This window comes from Agelaius tricolor, unplaced genomic scaffold (assembly GCF_023055355.1).
Source record: "Agelaius tricolor isolate 1412-34295 unplaced genomic scaffold, bAgeTri1.0.p SCAF_4, whole genome shotgun sequence".
NCBI lineage: Eukaryota > Metazoa > Chordata > Aves > Passeriformes > Icteridae > Agelaius > Agelaius tricolor.
This window is the reverse complement of record NW_027269264.1, coordinates 6,426,379-6,446,135: the sequence shown is the minus strand read 5'-3', so window position 1 is coordinate 6,446,135 and position 19,757 is coordinate 6,426,379. Positions and strand designations below refer to the sequence as shown.

Genomic DNA, 19,757 nt, shown 5'->3' with positions numbered 1-19,757 from the left:
CTGCCTACAATGACAATCTGAGGTTCTCAGTGGAGAAAACTAACAGGTTTTCTTCTGTCAGTTTGTTAGCTGCCCCAGACAGGGTATGAAAAATTGAGAAGTGACCTAAAAGCTGGGTGTTTTTACTGGGCATTACCATGTCTCTAAGCTTTCATAAGCTGTTATCTGCTTTGCATTTAATCAATCACACTCAAACTCACTTTGATCGTAGCCCTGACCTGAAGTTAGGTATTTTGTTGTGCTGGTTTTCTTTTAGAGTTGATGAATAACTGCAGTCATAACAAATCCAGTGACTGTGAGTTGGGTGGTCTTTAGTACTGGTACTTACTCCCCCACGTTCCTTCTGGATCTCCAAAGGAAAATAAGCATGCCCTCATTGGTGCTATAGGCTGGGTGTTGAACCTCCAAAGGAAGTTTGAGAAGGGTAGGAGTTTTCTGGTAATCAGTGATTACTGGAAAAAGACAAAACCTTTACAGTGCACTGTGATAGCTGAATCCCTGCTCCTCAGGTTGTCCCACACAACTTTCTACTTCAGAAACAAGCTCAGGGCACTCCTTGCCTGATCACCCCTTTTAATTCAGCCTGGTGTTACCTACATGACCAGAAAAATGCCTGCTCCTGCACCTGGGTAAGTCTGACCTGCCCTGGTCAGGCAGAGCAGTATTTGCAACACATATCCTAGCAGTCCAGTAGAGGGATTGCCAGCAATCCAGGTGGCTGGAGCAGAAGACAACTCTCCTCAAGCTTTCCTGTTTGAATCAGGCTCCTTGAGGGCTTGTGTCCCATTAGTGTCCCAGAATGAAGAATGCCTTCCTCTCTTGTGGATTCTTGTAGTGCCCTTGTTTCTGACCGATGGAGCAGGGATGTCAGGTCAGTGTTAAAAGCAGGATTACAAGTGTTGAAATACTGCTGAGCAGGGTGCACCTAGATGTGGTGGTAAATGACCAGCAGAGCTGAAGGACCATGGTCTACTAAAAGTGAGTTTGTTCTGAAATCTTCTCCAAAAGTGATGAAATCATGGGCATCATGATTAGAGCATCATGTAGTGCCCCCATAGTGTAATTTTTGGTCTGGCAGGTAAGTGAAGGGCAAATTAACCAGCAGTGCTCTGCTTTGAAATATTGTGTGTATTTAATTACAGATGTTCCAGGAATGCAGATATGATACTTCACAGATTTTGCTTTAAAAACCTTTCCTTACCTAAAGAGAAGCTGTGGGGTGTGAGGGAGAAGTTGCCTGCTTGATCTTCCTCTTTAAGGACCACTCTTAAACAAATGGATCATGTTCTGATATTGCCTTGCCTTGCCTTAGTAAATGAATTTGTTTTTCAAACATTACAGTTCCAGTGTTTTTTACAGGAAACCTAAAAAAACCCAAAAACAACAACTCCACAGACAAGAACTTATTCACTTCCATATTTATTTGCAATTTTCAAAGGAACTTCCCAATAGCAGCATACCAGTTCAGTGCCAGAAAGCTGGCGTCCAAAGAGGCACTTAATGGCTTTCATTCTGACCCTGCCTACACCAGTGCAGCTCTGCTACATTGCTACTGAAAACACAGGGATACAAGGCCCTCTGCACAGTCATGAGAGAAGGATTCCTTATTTACTAACCACCAGTATCTCAGGTGTGTGTTGTAATACCCCAGCTCCACTCGTCACACCAGTTCTCTGCAAGTCAGACCATTTGTCTTCCTGCAGTCATGGAGGAAACTGGCACCCACCTTCTGTCACTGACCTTGAGTCCTCACAGCTGGGTGTTTGTAAGCTGCACTGCCCCACAGACCCACCTGTTGCCCTTCAGGAGCACTGATGTCCCACAAGGGAGCCAGCCCATTAATATTGACCTGTTTCTCACCAAATCCTTTCACCTAGAGAAGTGTGTCAGTCAGGTGAGTCTAGCTCATGCTTAATTCTCTGAGAGGGAACTGTAGTATTCCAGAGTGACACACAGGCTCTTGGGATGGGAAGCTGGCTCCCCAGATTTTTGGTGCTCATTTCTTTGCAATAGATGTTGAGGTAGAGGAAGCCTCAGTGAAGAATTAGCTGTCTGCCTGCATGTTGGAAGGCTGTCTGTTGCTTCCCTTACAATGTTACAGAGGAGGAAGAGGCACTGTGAGACACCACAAGGTTTGGCCCTGAGCTCTTCTAGGACTTTCTGGGACCTTATAGATACTACTCTCTCCATGTTCCAGCTAAATGATGGAGTAAAATCTTGCTTGGATCATGGCAAATGAAGTCTAGAAAGGAAGATGAATCTTTTAACTCATACTGCTTTTTCAAGGGGCTACCTTTTTCAGGAAGATAATGGTTGTGCCAGGAAATTTTTTCTGACTCAAAAGTGGTTCCAGCTTAACTTTTTGTACAGCAGGAGCTAGTTTTGTTGGGCACATGTTCCTCTGAGAAACACACCTGTAAAAACAAGTTCATGATCTGTGTCTGGCTGGTTCCAGCCATGATGAGCAGCCCTTGGAGCAGATGTGCTAATAGCAGTCTGTGTGGGGAACTGCTGCAAAAAAAAGCCTGTTGTGGCAGTGGCCTGATCCTGCCCTTCTTCCTGTGACAAAATCAGTTCTGATTTCAAACCTACAGCTGGTAAAGCAGACCATTCTTGGCCTTTCTCATTTTTCATTCTCATCCCAACTACTCTAGTGGTAGGTCCTTAGTGTACGGCCAGCTTTCTGCTAAAATCAGAAGTATTTTCTGATTGCATCTGTCTTCCTCCCGGGACAGCTTTCCTCCTGCTGTGAGGGCTGGGGGGTTTCACATGGAGTAGTGTTTCACCTTTGTGTTTCAGCTGGCAAAGAAAGCTTCTGGTGCCAGGTCAGGCTCATGACTGGTGGTGGCGGCTGAGAGAGAGTCTGTGTGGGTGCTGGCACACCCTGCTCAGCTGGGCAGGAGAGAGCAGGCATGGCAAGGGCACAGACTGCGGGGATGTGACTCAGCTTCCTTGCTGCCTGAATCAAAAGAAGGGCAGAGCTGGGCAGCAGAAACAAACCACTCAGCAGAATCCAGCCCACCTGTCAGTCCTGAACAAAAGAGGAACCAGCCCAGACTGAGTCGGTGCACATCTTATCTCATGGAGGACATCCCTGGGAAAAGCCAAGCTTTGCTCTGTTTCTCTTGACCAATGTGGTGCTGGAGTGATGCTGGGGAAGCTGAGCAGTTCACAACAAAGCCATGTGGTGACTTGGTGCCTGCACATTTTCTGTGAGGTGGTATCATCTCTGCTGTGATGTTGCTGTCACTTGCCAGGAGCTTTGGACCTCTCTTCAAGCAGACTCAGGTGTTCCCAAACAGGAGGATGGTGATTCCTCTCCCTCCTGTTTGACAGCTTGTACACCCTATTTCACAACCAGCATTTCTCTGCAGAAGGATCAGTTCACGTGGGATCTGGGATGCTTTTGCCCATTGTTTTTGGTCTGCTGGTGGCACAAGTGTTAATGGGATGGCAGGCTGCCCAGGAGTACTGGAGGGGAGAGCATGAGCTTCCACTGAGCACCATAAGCCCTAGCTTTCCTGGCACTGGCATCTGGAGTAAGACAATTCACCCTTGCCAAACAGCCTGCTATGGCTGATAAAGGGTCACAGCACATGGGTTAGTAAATTGTCAGAGGTCACAGAAAAAAATCCATGCTAGTTCTGGGATGAGGATGTGATACATCTTCTTTCTCAGCCCACTGCATTAATGACAGGACCCTGCTGCCTTACCTGGACATGTGGACCATCTATGAAGGGGTGCTCAGCACCTCCAGCAGGTGTCCACGTCAACCAAGTCAGATGTATGCCTGGTTGTGTTTTATTCCAAGTGATGAAGGAGAAATGGCAGCAATAACTCCTCACCACAACAGTTTCTTGGCTTTGCAGAGGCAGCAAAGTCTCTGTGTCTGTCCACCCTGCAGCAGCCAGCTCAGTCCTGTTGGGTCAATAGCAGTAGCTTTCCTTTCCAGAGAAAACCTTGTTTTCTTGCTTGGGAACACCAGTGCGCACAATTGCTGCCCTCCCAGTGCAATCACTAACACAGGCAGTGAGCTAACACAAGCTCATCCAGAACTACAATTCTGTGCTGAGGTACTGGTGACACTGTACTAAGCTTAGCTGAGCTCTTCGATAGAGCATATGATGTGACCTGTGGCTGCTCCTAACAACGAAGAAGTGAAGAAGGAGAAGAAAGAGGGGGAGAAGCTGGGAGGAGGAGAGAGGCTTTGTCCTGTGGCTACTGAAGAGAGAAGTAGAGAAGAACAAAGAAAAAGAATGAAAACGAGTGATCAAGACTGATCAAGACTTGAGTGATCAAGGCCAACAGTGAAGAGCAAGCCCCTTATGTTTCCTGACTGAAGATTATGTGAGCTTGATTATAGGGCTCCCAGAGATGAGGAGTGTTTGTTTGGAAGGCAGTCCTCTTCAGGAATTCCTTATTGTTGTTAGTGAAAATGTAACTATTTGGTCTTGAAAAGACAGCTGAGCAGCCCATCGTAGAGGCAAACAGGGCACTGGTTTCAACCAGTACGACCCATGCAGCCTCTGACCCACGAGGAGTGTGTGATGGCCTGTACAGTACTGTGGGGGCATATTTCTGAAAATCAGATCATTCCTGTCCCTGCAAGGATTTTGTGGGCACAGCAGAGTCCAGGAACGTTGTGGTCTTTTTCTTAATGTTGCCAGTGCTTTGACTACAGGTCCCTGCTTTAAAAGTAAGATGTGAAAGCAGGGTGTCATGTATTTGATCATGACGGATGGAGGCAGACTTTCTCTCCTCTCCCTGGAATAATTACTCCTTCTGTTAGGGTTCTTCATTTTTAGGAATCTACCACTGAAATCTTAAATAATTAAGTATTATAGACCTCTGCTCGTTGCAGCACCATGATCATGACAACCTACTGAAAATAACACTAGCAGAAGGGATGGCAATCTTCCCTAGGCAAGGTTAATGCTGCTACCAAACTCCCCTGCCACCTCACAGGCAAATCTGGAAAGAGCATTACTTTTGGCATGAATACACTTCCAGATTGCCACCATTTTACTCTTGTGTAAGCATTGTTGCCATCTTAGCTAGTAAGCATGTGTTAGCCCATTCAAGTTTTGCAAATGTTGGCATAAGGAAGATGAGGAAAGAAAAACCTCTGGGCCATGAAGCAGCCGGCTTAAAAGGCTAATAGCCAGGCCTGTCTCCTTCTGGAGTGATTCAGGGTAAAAAAAGTCCAACTGAGGAGATGAGCAAAATTTGCTTTGGTATGTGCCTTGCTTACTGTGGGAGAACCAGCATCCAGATCAACTTCAAAAAAAAAAAAAAAAAAAAAAAAGAGCAATGTTACTGATAGGGTCTCTAGTTGCAAGCAAATTAGGAAAGTTTTCACAAGACACAAATTGCAGTTTTTATTGTCTTACGCATGGGCACTGTGTGTGTGCAGATGTGTGCATGTATATGTACATAGTCCACATAAAATTAACAGGTCGTGGCAGATACCAAATTAAAAAAAAGTAACAGTAAATCACATGTTTCTGTATCTGCACAAAACAACAGAGTAGTAGCTGTTTGGACACAATTGAGTAGGTGAGGTGCTGCAAATCAGGAGACCTCCACCAGAATAATGAGAATTACATTACTTTATGTCAGCTGAGAAGGTGTTCCTTAGTGCAACATCCCCATTTCACACGCATGCATCTCTCCTTGTTTTCACTCCTGCCCATAGCAACGCAGGGAACGCAGATCCTGTTTCCCTGCAGAGGGGGCATGGTGACCCCTTCTCTGCCCCCCCTCAGTCCCCCAGCAGGGACAGGTGTCCCTTGGGTGTCCCTCAAGGTTCTGTGCTGTGCCCAGACTCGGGCTGTGCCGCCCAACGTGGTGCATGTGTGTGTGCGGTGTGCCATGGCACACGGCCTGCGGTGCCGTGTGTGTGCGGTGTGTGGTTTGTGGTGTGCCATGGCACACAGCCTGCGATGCTGTGCGGTGCTGTGTGTGTACAGTTTGCCATGGAACAGGGCCTGCAGTGCTGTGCGGTGCTGTGCGTGTGCATGGCACCCAGCCTGCGGTGCTGTGCGTGTGCGGTATGCCATGGCACACTTTCTGCGGTGCTGTGCGTGTGCGGTATGCCATGGCACACAGCCTGCGGTGCTGTGCGTGTGCAGTGTGCATGGCACCCAGCCTGCGGTGTTGTGCGTGTGCAGTGTGCATGGCACCCAGCCTGCGGTGCGCTGCCAGTCCGGGCCGGTGTGCGGGTGTGCCATTGCACACTTCCTGCGGTGCGGGGAACCGGGCGCCGGTTTCCGGTGGCTGACAGGAGCCGGAGCCCGCCGCTGCCTCCTCTGGCGCGGAGTACCACACACCCCCACACACACCGCGGGGAGGAGGAGGAGGAGGAAAAGGGCGGAGGGAGCAGAGCAGCCCCCCCGCCCCAACCCCCGAGCGATATCGCCCTCATCCCCCCATGCAATACGGGCGATATCGCACGGCTCCCCGCCCCGCGCTCCCACGGACAGGCACCTGCAGGTACGTGACCCGCCGGCCGCACCGCGCGTGTGGATGCGAGTGCGGGGGGTGCGTGTGTGTGCATCCAGCGCTGCCCGCCGCGGGGGCGGGCGATACTCCCGTGTCTGGCTCGCTCTCTCTTTGTGCGCGGCCAAGGGCTCTCTCGGAAGCTGCACCGGGCACAGGCGCGGGTCCCCCGGCCTTGTTGCGGGGCGCTGTGCAGTGGCAGGGCTCGGTGTGCCTCCCCGGGCTGCACGGGGCGTGCCGATGAAGGACAGGGGGAGGCAGCGGTGCTTGAGGGGTCGTGGTTTGACACAACATATGGAGTGGAGTGGAGCCCCTCGCCCCGCCTGGCATCCTCCTGCAGAAAGAAAAGTGACCATTACAGCCCCCGCCCCGCTCCCACCCCCAGCTCCCGGCTGAAAACGAGGTGGGCAGGCGCAGGGGGCTGTGGTTTGGGGCCCCAGGGGTCTGCCGGCTGCAACGAGAACAGGGCCGGGGGCCAAGTGCCTGGCGGTGGGGTTTGGTCCCACGTGAGGTTCGAGCCTCCTGGCAGGTCCCACAGGGGAGCTCCTAGGGGTCCCTCTGATCCCCAGCCCAAGCAGGCACTGTGGTGAGCACTGGGAAAGGCAGCTCCACACTAACTTGGCTTGCTACCGAGACGAGGCGGGAGCAAGAAGGCAAGCCAGAAAACAGAAGCAAGCTTGGAAGGGATGGTTACATGCAAGGGAAGGAGTGAAAACGATGGAGAGATATATTGAGCTTTCTGCAATTCAATTCCAGCTGTCAGACAGAGCTCCAGCCAGAGGAGTAACTATGATACATTAAAACTCACCTTCCATCTGCAGCATTAATGGTTATAAATATCTCCTGAACACAGCTGGCAGTTCAGTAGTACTAGATGTAGAGTACGGCTATTTCCATTCAAGTGAGTGAAGGTCTGTCATAGGAACAAAACAATTCACTCAGTAAAAATGACATCCTTATATGTGGCTGGCTTTCAACATTTGAATTGTTAATCTGTGAAGTTTGCTTTTGACTGCCTTCTTTGCCATTCCCCCACTTACCGTTCTCAGAAATACAACCTCTGCCACTGGTGGTGCAATGCTAAAACTGTGATAGATGGTAAAGCTTGGCTGTGAACTGGCACAAACAGTAATGTTTTTCATTTTTCTGTTGATTTGAAGAGAAATGGGACTAAGCATTTAGTGTGCTTGGTAGCAGCAGTGAGAATTTGCATGAAACAAATGATAACATCCCTTTGCTGTGTTCTGGATGGCAACTTTTCAGCTAAGGAACCAGGCTTCTTTTCCTTAACTTTTTTTTCTTTGAACAGAGTAACCCCAAAAGGTCTTTTTAGGTCAGGAATGACCAGTTCCTGTTTCTCTCATGGCTTCTTCAGTTCTCCTCCATATAATTCAGAGCTCAGACCAACAGGGCTGTACTCACGTGGTTGTGTAATTAACCTAATAACCTCAGCCAGCAGCACACTGGGGATGTGCGCCTGCCCCACAGCACCATGTGCATGGTTTCAGACCGTTTCTGACTGACTGGTTTTACCAGAAGCCAGGAAAAAATGCCCTGGGGGTTGAATCTGTCAGTTATCTCAGGCTGATTATTCAAACGTCATTTCAGGTTTGGCTAAACCTGTTTTTTTCTCACTTCTAAAGCCACACAAAAATTGGAATCACGTGGTTCATTCACTCATCTACTGTCCTGTGCTGAGCCTGGTGCTCAACCTGGCTAAATCATGCCCAGTTCCAATCTTCCCCTTTTGCCTGTGGCTTTGAGCAAAAACCAATTTTTTAACCTTTTGCTCAAGTTCATTAGCTCTTTGAAATCCTTCATAGGTAACCTAAAAAGCAAACCGGATAGTTTAAAAACCTTGCACCCAGAAAAGTAATGGATAAAAGAATTGGCAAAAAGATACGGTGTGGTTTAGCATTAACAGATAGTGTTGTGGGGATAATAAGTGTTCTTATATGCAGTGTAAAACTTGTGAGAGAGATACACCCTGGAGTTACTATTTTTGCTGTTGTCACTAACTCATCTCAAGAGTGTAGCAGAATTCTTCTTTGTATTCCACTAAAATAGCTAGGTGTTCAGAAAGTAACTTAAAACTTGTGGAGAAACCATAACTGAAGCTGAAGTACTTCTCCAGCCATTGTTAGCAAGCTGGGGTTTTTTTGTAACCAAATATGCATTGATACTGCTCCTGTACTGATGCATCTATGCACTGGTAGCTGGTATTACACCAGGAAGTTTTCTATAATTTAACTTACTGAAAGTTTCCAAAGCACAGTATAATTCTGTTTCATTCACACAGTGATAATGGATTTATAGTCACGAGTTCCTAGAGCAGCAGCAGTTTACTGCCTTAGCTGTTCACACCTGGCAGTCACCAGCTGCGCCTGCCTTAAGAGGCCACCGAGCCTCACCCTGGTGCCAGTTTGACTTGGCTGTCCATGGGTCCACTCACTGCAGCTCCACGGATACTTGGAGTTTCAGCAATGGCATCCTTTGGTATTTCCAGTCTCCCAGCCTTATGCCTCTCTGCCCTCCTTCCTTGTTAGTCAATAAATGCAGACAGAAGAGCTCTGAAGGTTTTAAGTGTAATCCCAGCCTTGGCACTCATCTCCATGGTGCCACTGTTTTTCCACATCTGCACTCTGGGAGTGATAACCCATCCAGGCAGGGCTCACAGAGGTGGTGTGAAAATTAACTGCTGTTTGTAAGGCACTTTCGCAGAAATGTGTGTGGCAATTGGTTCTCTTGAGGACTGTTGTATATCTGGTAATTCAAGTGTAACTGGCTGAACGTTGGCTCTGCTTCCAAAGGTTATTGCCGCACACCTTTTTTGCCAAGTAACACAGGGTGAGATTAAGGTTAGTGACTTAAAAGTAGAGCAAATTTTTGTTGCCTTTTCTAGTCCCTTTCTGTGAAAAATATTTAAAAATGAGTGTTAGTTTGTATCAAATGTTTCCACTATGGATTTGCATAATTAGTTAAAGGAACTCAAAAGATATATACCTTACTCTGAATAATGAAGAGAACCAATGGAGCCCAGCTGCTTCATCTTCATTTACTTGACCTTGGTTCTGATTTGTTAATTGATGAACTTTATTTACTAGTCAGTGAATTCTCTTGCAAGACAGAAATTACAGGGTGCCAGTCCTCTCTTGTTTCTGTAGTAACGAGTAGACCTCACAGGTTCCCTAATGACACTCCTGGCTGGCCACTCACCATCTGTGTTTTTCCTGAAGTAAATGAAATATCTTGGTCATATGACTATCCAAACTTAAACATTCAAAAAGGAAACAAAGTAGTCAGTGCCTTCAGCATCGTGAGAATGTGTTGTAGTTTATCCGCAGTCATACATACACAATTAGGATGTGTTTTCTTCTGAGTATTGTATGGTGAAAAGTACCTATCTCAGATCCTAGGTTTTGTTGGATCTTTGTAGAGCCTCTGCTTTGCCTGACTGTATGCTAAGAAATTACTCTGCATGATCTAGGGGCTATTCTCAATTACAGGTATTTTCCACATTTTCTGCACAGTAAGTTTTTGTCATGGTCCTTGTATCGCTGGAGAGTTCTTTCACATTTCATTCCCTTTTCTTATTTTTGTTTAGCAATAGGCAGGATCTCAAACTTTTGTTCACTTGACTAATGTTAGCTCAGAGGCATTACGAGTTCTGTTGGACATCTTGGGCATCTTAGGATTTTAGTTCAATGAAAAGTTGCAGGAACAAAATTTTTCCTCTAAGTGCAGAATCACAGGGTTAGGTTAATGGTATTCACTGAGTGAGTACTGTGACCTTCTGCAAGTTTTTATTTCTATTGTTCAAGGCAATTATTTTCTAAAAGCAGTCATCATACCTTAAATATTTTACATGTCTGTTTTACAAACAGTACCCAAGATAACTGGAAGAGATAAGGGGAGGAAAGAGATTCCTGTCCCATTTTCTCTTCAGCTTTGTTTATTTCATCCATTTATTTTGTCTTTTTTTTTTGGATGGTCTGCCCTATTGCTTTCCTCTGTGATCTTCAGTAAAGTGAGTGTCTTTGATCAGTGTGGACAATCAGGTATTCAAAAAGAAAAAAACACTCTAATATTTTTTGAAAACAGCAACATAGCCATATAGCAGTGATCAAACATCCAAATGTACACCAGACTTTACTTCTCATCTAGTCCAGTGGAAGCTTTCTTGCATCACCAATGTTGAGTATTGAAAGCTTGATTGTTCTGTCCCTTGACCTAAGAACAGCTGCATCTCCGAGAAAAAAATAGGCAAGAAAGGTCTCCAAGATAAAATTATTTTCTACAGCATTTTTTTTCAAAAGATATTTAAAGTTGACAGCAACTGGTTTTAGTCATTTAGAATTTCACTGTCTATTCTCATGGGGTTAAGGCTGGAGAAAAGCAAAACCACTGATGATCTAGTAGGTTAGAGGTTTCAAATGAAATAAAATGAAATTAAATGAAGCAACTGGAGCCACACGATGAGACACGCCATGAGGTGTGTGGATGGTGTGCCTGAGGAGTTGAAAGGTCCTTATTGCTGCAATCAACCAGATTAAAGATAGAGTGATGCTAAAGAGACCACGGTCCTGTTCTGCCCTTATGCTAGATCCAGAGTCTTTGTAATGTCTTTGTTCCTCCCGATACTCCTCATTTACATATAAATTGGCTGCCACCCCCAGCCCTGTTTAAGCATGGAGGGGGGTTTGCCCGAAGCAACCAACGTGAAAAAGGACAGCGAGCTGCACTGTGAGGGACTTCAGGACATCAAAGGCCCCCGTTGGCTGGATCCAGCACCAGTGATCTCTCTCACTCTCTTTCTATCTCTTTTCTTCTTTCTCTTCCCCTCTCCCCCCATTCTCTTTCTTCCTCTTTCTCATACATTGCAAAGTTTACGAATACAGCCATTTGCTAACGGTGTCCCTTCATGTGAGTAACCATTTGTAAGTCCTCCTTCAAATAATATTGTTACTTACTAAAGGACCACAATGGTGCTTTAATGCAGCTCTAGCCAAAGGTAGTTTCGAATCTGAGTCACTTTCCTACCCCTCTTGTGTTGGGCAGTCGTAAGGGATACCCAGTAAGTGGGCAGGGAGAGCAGGGCTGTAAGCCCTCTTAGCTGTAAGCCAAGATAGGTTTGAGCAGTGCCAAGACAGCAGCTGCCCAGGAAAGGCCAGAGCTCGACTGCTACCCTGGTACTTGAAGTCGTTATCTCACCCTTCCGTGTCTCCAATTAAAAAAACCAGATTTTGTAGTATGGCTCTGCTAAACCCAGACATTTATTTTGCAGGTGTGAATTTCCACATGGTCGAGAACTGTGGTTTACAACTGTAAATGACACTTAATAGGTTCTTCAGGAGTGACCCAAAATAGCTGCTATTATATTTTATTAATATGTAAAGGTGTGTCATATATAAATAGTAATAGTATACAAATATAAAATTATGCTTATTTATAAATACATATACATATGTAAGTTCAATAATACGTATAAGTAATATAATTTTATTTTGAAATTCGGTTCTATATTATGTATCATTAAATATAATATAGTCTATTAGCATGATATATACACGTTATCATTATTATTATTATTTTTGTTTTATTTTTATTTTTATTGTTACTATTAAACATGTATGTGACAGAATGTACATGACATTCCATTGTCAGATGAGAGAGGAAAGAGAGGTCTTGCACAGCATGTGTCTGACTTATGGAATGAGTGAGCTGTGGTTCTCCTGGAATCTGCCCTATCCAGTATTTTCCTGAACAATACAGTGTAAGAAATAACACATTTTTCTCTGTATTGCGTTTGTGCAGAGCATGAGGCCAGAAAGAGACACATAGGTATGGGAGCACAGAATCAAGTTTCAAAATCATCTCAACAGGTTGGAGGTCTGGGCTGGAGATGACAGGATGCGAGGTGTAAAATGTGTTTTTTTTAACAAAAATTGCTGTGCAAAGGGAAGGATGTAACTTCGCTCCTTGCTGATGGGGCAAGATGGCCGATGGGGATGGGATGAGGGACAATTTTTGGGAGGAGGGAGGGTCAGGGCTAGGCATCAAAACAAGCTCATTAGCCATGTGATATGGGAATAGGTGTGCAGAGGGATATCAGTGGCATAAAGAGGAAAGCACTATGGGGAAATGAGAACACCTCTCAATTGGCACATCTTCAGCTTTGTCCTTGTCACAGTGCTGATATCTGATATGCTGGTGCATGACAGTGAGGAACCTCTCTTCTGTTTTGCTGAACCACACACTAGCACGGTATTTATATTTTTCCTGGGCTACAGCAGGTACTTCTGTGCAGTTGTGCATAGCAGGTTTCTAGAATGAGAGAGCTAATCTTTTCCCAAAATTAGGAAAAGATGAGCTTTTGGTATGTCCTTGGTGTTGCAGTATAACTTTTCTGTCTCCTCTCCTTAAACCTGAAGTCACAGACTGTAATTTCTATACTGCTGGTATCTTTGCAATCTAAGTACAGAGGGGAGAGGGTGTATTTATGTTACAAGTGTTCTCCCAAAGCTGTAGAGAAAACCCTCATCGCCCTGTGATAGTTTGCAAAATCTGCTGCAACACACCATAAGGAGCCAGCATATTTTAGCTGGTAACACTCCAAATGTCATAGCTTGGAATTTGCAAAATATTGCAGGATGGAAAAAAATTAATGAACTGTCTCAAAATGTAGAAGCTGGCACTTTTTTCTTTTTTTTTTTTACTTTTTTTTGATCTGTGAGATTTTGATTCTTGCTGTTGAGCCAGCTTTGTACAGAACATGCCCAACTACTCATGCAGTGGAATGTTTTCTGCTTTCCATCATGTGGACTGTGGACTCCCCTATGGCAGTCCACAGTCATACTAGGTCATGCCAGTTCACACTCTGAGATTAAATATTTGCTCAGATTTTGTTGTAGCTGAAAGCTTTTTATAGACTCTCCCTTTTTTCATGTTTAATGAGGAAAGTGAGTATTTCCTTTTCAAAAGCTGGATTTCATACTGTCTTTTTTTAGCTCTGTTAGGGGGAAGAATGATGTTTAATTTCTTTTTTTTTTTTAACTTTCTGATCTGTAACTATAAAAACAAGGGTGTGCTTTTAAAAACTGGGCTCTTACAGTGCCAGCATTAATTTTTTTAAACCCGGGAGGCAAACATTTATTGTGTAACCAGTAAATTGCAATTGAAACTGTTCCATAACGGGGTTGGCACAGTCTCTGCCAGATATGTGTATCCTAGCAATTTTACCAGACTTGACAAGTGCTGATGACTTAATTTCAAACCACTCAAGTTTAACATTTCCAGCTCTGATTTCCAAAAGTACTATTACTATAACTATTGTGGAAAAAAAAAAAAACAAGTTAAAAAGAAGTGTTTTGTTTTGTGTTTGTAATGATTTATTATTAACTATCCACTGTCAGGTGGATATTTTCCAAATCTTCTAGATTTCAAGTCACATTTCAATGTAGATTCTCTTTACAAGATTAAAATTAATGTCTCCGAACCAAGATATGCAAAAAACTCATGCAAATAACTTGTGTCCACAACTTCTTTCAATTAAATTCCATTTTCTGCACACAGCTTTGCTTCATAGCAGCGTACAGCTAAAAACCCCATAAATGACAAATTTTCTCTGAACTCAATATTATGAATTAAACAAGCAATGTAGTATTCCACCCATTTTGTCAGACCTGGTGTTCGTCATCAATCTAAAAATCAAGCACGGTGCCAAGTGTTTGCTGAACAGGCAGTGTGATTGGATTGAAATACTGGTGACGAAGATTTTTTGGCTGGGCAGACCTGGGTCAGATATTTTGTTTTCACAAATTTGTGTTGATTTGAGGAACAGAAGTTACTTATTGTGAGGATGAGTGAAGAAGGCCAGAAAATTACAAATGCAATATGCATAAACACACAGAAGGTAGATTTTTTTTCCCTTTGTTTCACCATAAATAGTCTAAGGGCTCATTCCTGTAACATATTAGACATTATGGTACTATACAGCAAAATGCAGCTGAGTTAACCTCTCAGATACAGAAGCACTAGTCAATTAATGCTTGCAAGTTTTACTAGATAATTAAGTTCTAAGCATTTTTTCCCTGTTGGTGTTTTGTTTTGGTTTGGTTTGGTTTTTTTCTTGAATAATCTACCCTTCAGTTAGCTTTTGTCCTCTGGTTCAATAATCTATTTGGAAATAATGAGACTGATTTCAGTATAGCAGTGTACAGGAGCCTTTCTTTGCAGGGCATTCACATGTATGGAATTAAAAAAGGTGGCCTGGTGGAGGAAAAGAAATTGTAAATTTGGATTTACCATTTGTTTTTTTCCACAAGAGAATACATTATACTGAGCATTGCAAATAAGTCATGTTTTGCAACAGCTCCACGATATAGTGGAGCATTACTGAAATACAGCAGAAGGTAGTTTATATGGAGGTTGGTTATTCACCCAGCTTCTTATTTGCAAGCAACATTCTGCACTTAAATTGAGTTCCCTTCAATGTGCTGCAACTGCTTTAACATGCTGTGTTTGCTGTATGCATTTGAACAGTCTCATAGAGATGGCCAAAATTTGTTTTGGTCCAGCCAGGAGTTAAAGAAAAATAGCAGCTAAGGTCCACATATCAAAAATATGCATGATTAACCATTGCCATTTTTGTTTGTGTGTGTTAACATTCAGCGCTTTCCTGTTGGATAGTTAACTCTGTAAAGCTAAGTGACCTCTTTCCAGTCGGGCATGTTTAAAACTGTGTCACCTCTGCTGACCTCCTAAATACTGATTAAACAGTTTGGCTGTGTTTGATTAGCTTAGTTTACACACCATTTAACTGGTGCAGGAGTATTTACATGGTAAAATTGTAAAGATTGTAAAGATGGGGGAGGTAAAAACCTGGAACCACTTCAGCAGGCATTATGAGAAAAAGAGGTATAAATCCATCATGTATGTGTGCATTTTAAAGTCTCAGGACTGGTCCTGTGGGATCAATGATTTTTTTTTCCCTGTGGAGGAGAAGTTGCTCCTTCAGTGGAAGGCTTTGATTTCCCTTATTGCAGCAGTTCCCCTTGTGGCTCTGTCCTGATGTTGGTGCCCTGTCTGTAGCTGTGAGATCCACATGGGGCATGAGGAATATACGTTTCAACAAGGTGAGAGCAAAGACAAATGCTCTTTGTTTTACTTTTGATTACTGTTGATGCACTACCACTGTGCCAGTACAATGGAAAAGCAGAAAGTCTGAGTGAGCACATGTAGACATCAGCTGTTTGGTCTCTTTCCATGTCTACCTCCACCTGTGAATTTCACTACTTGTCTACATTGTGCTCTGTTGGAAGATAAGTTTGCTTGTTCCCTCCAGCATAGCTGGGGTAAATTCGGGTTATGTCTGTCCTTTTTATCAAATGCCTTTATTCCACAACCAATGGCCATTGGGCAGTGATCTCCATAATGTGTTCCAAGGGAGTTGCTAGTCTCTTTATTTTCTCACTTGAGCTGGGGTTTGTTTGTGTGTTGTTTGTTTACTTTTTGGAGACTCTAGGTCTTCAGAAAAAATCAGGGTGACCAGTGTACCCATCACTCTTCAGAAGGGATTTCTCAGTAACACAGAGGAGCATCTGCATGTGGCTCTTGAGACTCCTGTGAGGAGGAAGGAATTGGAGTCTTTGCTTAAATGAAACTCTGCCCTGGCCCCCACAGGTGTAATTATCAAGGTTTGGGGACTGGCTTGGCAAGTCAGTAGGAAGGCATTTGGGACACACAGGGTTGCCTTGATGGTACCACACAAATCTTTTCATATAATTAGGGCAGCCTTTGGTAGGGCAGCCTTAATAGGGGGTGGGGGGTAATAGGTGGGATCCTGGATGTGCAGAGGGACCAGGGATTTTGTGTGGAGGAGCCTAACATTTATCTGGGGTTTTCGTGGGTTGTCAGATTTATACACTGCAGTTTGTAGGTGCAATGAGTTTCCTGTGGTCTTGCACTTTTTGTACAGGATGGGTATCCCAGGAAAAGTGTTTCTTTTCAAAAGTGGGTTGAGCAGAGGTCTGCAGTACTGGCTGGGGTAAAAGCCTCCTCACAGCCAACCAGCAACTGAGAGGGCTGGACCTAGGCCCTTGTCATGATTTCACCCCAGCCAGCAGCCAACCTTCACACAGCCACTCTCTCACTCCCCCACCAGTGGGACTGGGGAGAGAATCAGAAATATAGAAGCTGGAAAACTCTGGAGCTGAGATAAAGGTGGTTTAGTAGGGAAAACAAAAGCCATGCACACAAGGAAAACAAAACAAGGAATTATTTCACTACTTCCCACAGGCAGGCAGGTGCTCAGCCATCTCCAAGAGAGCAGGGCCCCATCATTTGTAATGCCTACTCAGGAAGAAAACCGTCATCACTCCAAATGTTCCTCCCTTTCTCCTTCTTCCCTCCACCTTTACGTACTGAGCATGATGTCACATGGTCTGGAAATCCCTTTGGTCGGTTTGGGTCACCTGTCCCAGCTGTGTCCCCTCCCAGCCTCTCACGCACTCCCAACTTCCTCACCAGTGTGGAAGTACAAACAGCAGAAAAGGCCTTGGCTCTGTGTAAGCCCTGCTGAGCAATACATTTTGCCAATGGGCAGGGTCAGTACAACAGACACATCCACCAACTTTAAGGAAGAAGTGTAATTTACTATAGTTCAACACAGCAAAGGATTACAAAAGGATAAGCTAAGCAACGCACTTAATCATTACTACAAAAGATTGCCTACTGTAATTAAGAAAGATACATCACGAATACTTTACCAATATCCAGATCCACACATCAGCTGGGGAGCCCTGGTCTCAGTGAAGGACTGGAGGGCCACTCCTGGTAACTGAGAAATCCTACATGGTGTGTCCACTTGTAAGCGAGGTTTCCATCTTTGCTGTGAGAGGGGCTGGCTTTTATATTGTGGAATAAACAATCTTATGTACCTTCTAGTGTGGAAACATAAGGTTTCATCCTCCTCCTGGGTTCTACCCAAAGCCTGGCCAGGGCTCAAGGAGGAACCAAGGGAGTCGGCTTTGACCGTATACCTCCAAATGAGGCCAGATGTCTGATTTCATGGCCTTGTCTGGCCTCTAAACCCAAAACGATAAATTCATTCTTATCGCACTACATGTTCCGCTAATGAATACAAATATCATACAAATATCATAATGCTAATGATCATGCATATTTTGCTAATGAACGGATACAAATATCATATAACATTTGGTTGCAGGGTTCATCTAGAGGTCAGTTTTGGCTAAGGGCCTGGAGTTCAAGGACTCAGTACTTCACAGTAACAAAACTATCTCTATATTATCAACCTGGTGTTCATCACAGATCCAGAAGACAGCCCCTTACCAGCCTGTGAAGAAAATCAACTCTACCTGGCCCAAATCCAGCACAGGCCCCATGACTCATGCAGAGCCCTCTGGCAGGAAGGTCCACTGTTCCCGTTGCATAATGCTTTTGTGAGAAATAATGCTTTCTCCCCAAGGCATGAGGTATATTGTTGAAGTTTTATTGAATGTCAAGTAAATTAAGTTAAATAGGTCATTTTCATCTGCTTGATTCACCTTTTGTCTCTACTTAATGACCACATTGAAAGACTCTCACAGCCATCACTGGTTTTCTCTTGTGACTATTGTTCAAGTGTGATCCTTTCTGGTTTCATTTGTGTTAAATGCTGCACTACTTTTAATTATACTTTGCTTCTACAAGATACTTTCTCGAAAATAATAGAAGTGTATCACTTTCGCTGAATGTATAATTATACTACAAGGAACTGAGAATTCAGGAGGATGTCAAAGTAAAATTTCTGCTAATGTGACACACTATTTGACAAACAATGCCTTGGTTTTGTTGTGTGGGTTTTTTTTTTTCCTGGTTTCTGTCAGAGGACTGACAAAAGAAAGAGACATTACCATTTTTCACATGGTTTGACCCATTAGATTATTTGGTAGAAAGTATTTGAGTGGGTTACAAATTGAATTGCTTTTACATTTCCAAGATGCTTAAGATAGAAAATAGAAAAGGCAGCACTAGGTATACATGCTGCATATATAATAATATTACTGCCAAGGAAATTTAATTCAGTCTCCAGTGATGGGTCTGGGCAGATGTTTTGCATTCAGCTAGAGATAAGGTAATGCATGCAGTAAGCAGGAACAGAATGAAACTGATATTCTGCATTAGTTGTGTATTATTTATTGTATCTGATAGAAGTGTAGAGCAGACACCTGATACTCACACAATCTTCCTGGTATCAGAAGAGCAGGGAGGTTCTGTCTGGGCTTTCTCTATAGGAGTTGCCTGAGAAAAGCTTTTATTTTGTAAACGACTCCTTTGCTTGTGTTTTTTTGGATAATTTGCTTTCTCTGCTAAGGCTGTCGTTCTGGCATTAAAATGCAAGGTTTGCATTTGTATTTGACTGCAGTGTGCAATGGTCCCAGTATTTCATTTCAAGACAGTGAAAAGCAGCAGTTATGATCAGTTGCTGTAAGAAACTAGTGTTTCTGTGCTCTGAGGGCAGGCAACTGCAGGAAGACAGTTTTAATAGAGTGACAGAATCAGAATATGTAGATTGGAAAGGACCCTCAAGGATAATTGAGCCCAAATCCTGGCCCTGTGCAAGACATCCCAAGAGTCACAGCATGTGCCTGAGAGCATAGTTCAAACACTTCTTGAGCTCTGTCAGGCTTGGTACTGTGGCTTCTTCCCTGGAGAACCTCTTCCAACCACCCTCTGGGTGAAAAACCTTTTTTCTAATTCCAACCTAAACCTCCCCTGACTCAGCTTCATGTTTTTAATTTGAGTCCTGTCACTGGTCACCACATGGAAGAAAACAGTACTTGCCCCTCTTCTTCCTCTCATGAGGTAGTTTTAAGTGCAATGGGGTCTCCCGTCAGTCTCCTCCAGGCTAAGCAGACGAAGTAACCTCAGCCATTCCTCATATGGCTTTACCTCCAAATCCTTCACCATCCTCATGGCCCTTCTTTAGATGCTGTATATTACCTTTGTGTCTTTTTTGTGTTGTGGCACCCAAAACTGCCCCCAGCACTTGAGGTGAGGCTGTCCCAGAGCAGAGCAGAGCAGAGCAGGACAATCCCCTCCCTTGCCTGGCTGTGATGCTGTGCCTGATGAACCCCATGACACGGGGGCCCTCCTGGCTGCCAGGGCACTGCTGACTCAAGTTTTGGGGTAGTTCATTATTCTAATATGCTGTGGAGGGAAAAAATGCCTAAAGTTTTGAAAATCTACTTTGCTTG

At 44.2% G+C, this 19,757-nt stretch overlaps 1 protein-coding gene across 1 annotated transcript in view; it reads left to right on the top strand.

Annotated features, from left to right (window-relative positions):
* Window positions 1-6,226: 6,226 nt before the first annotated feature.
* The window catches only part of KIAA1958 (KIAA1958 ortholog), a 65,055-nt gene continuing 51,524 nt past the window's right edge, over window positions 6,227-19,757 (top strand). Inside the window, exon 1 of the mRNA XM_071424444.1 lies at window positions 6,227-6,492. The gene's annotated coding sequence lies outside the window, so the exon portion shown is untranslated. The remainder of the gene's footprint in view (window positions 6,493-19,757) is intronic.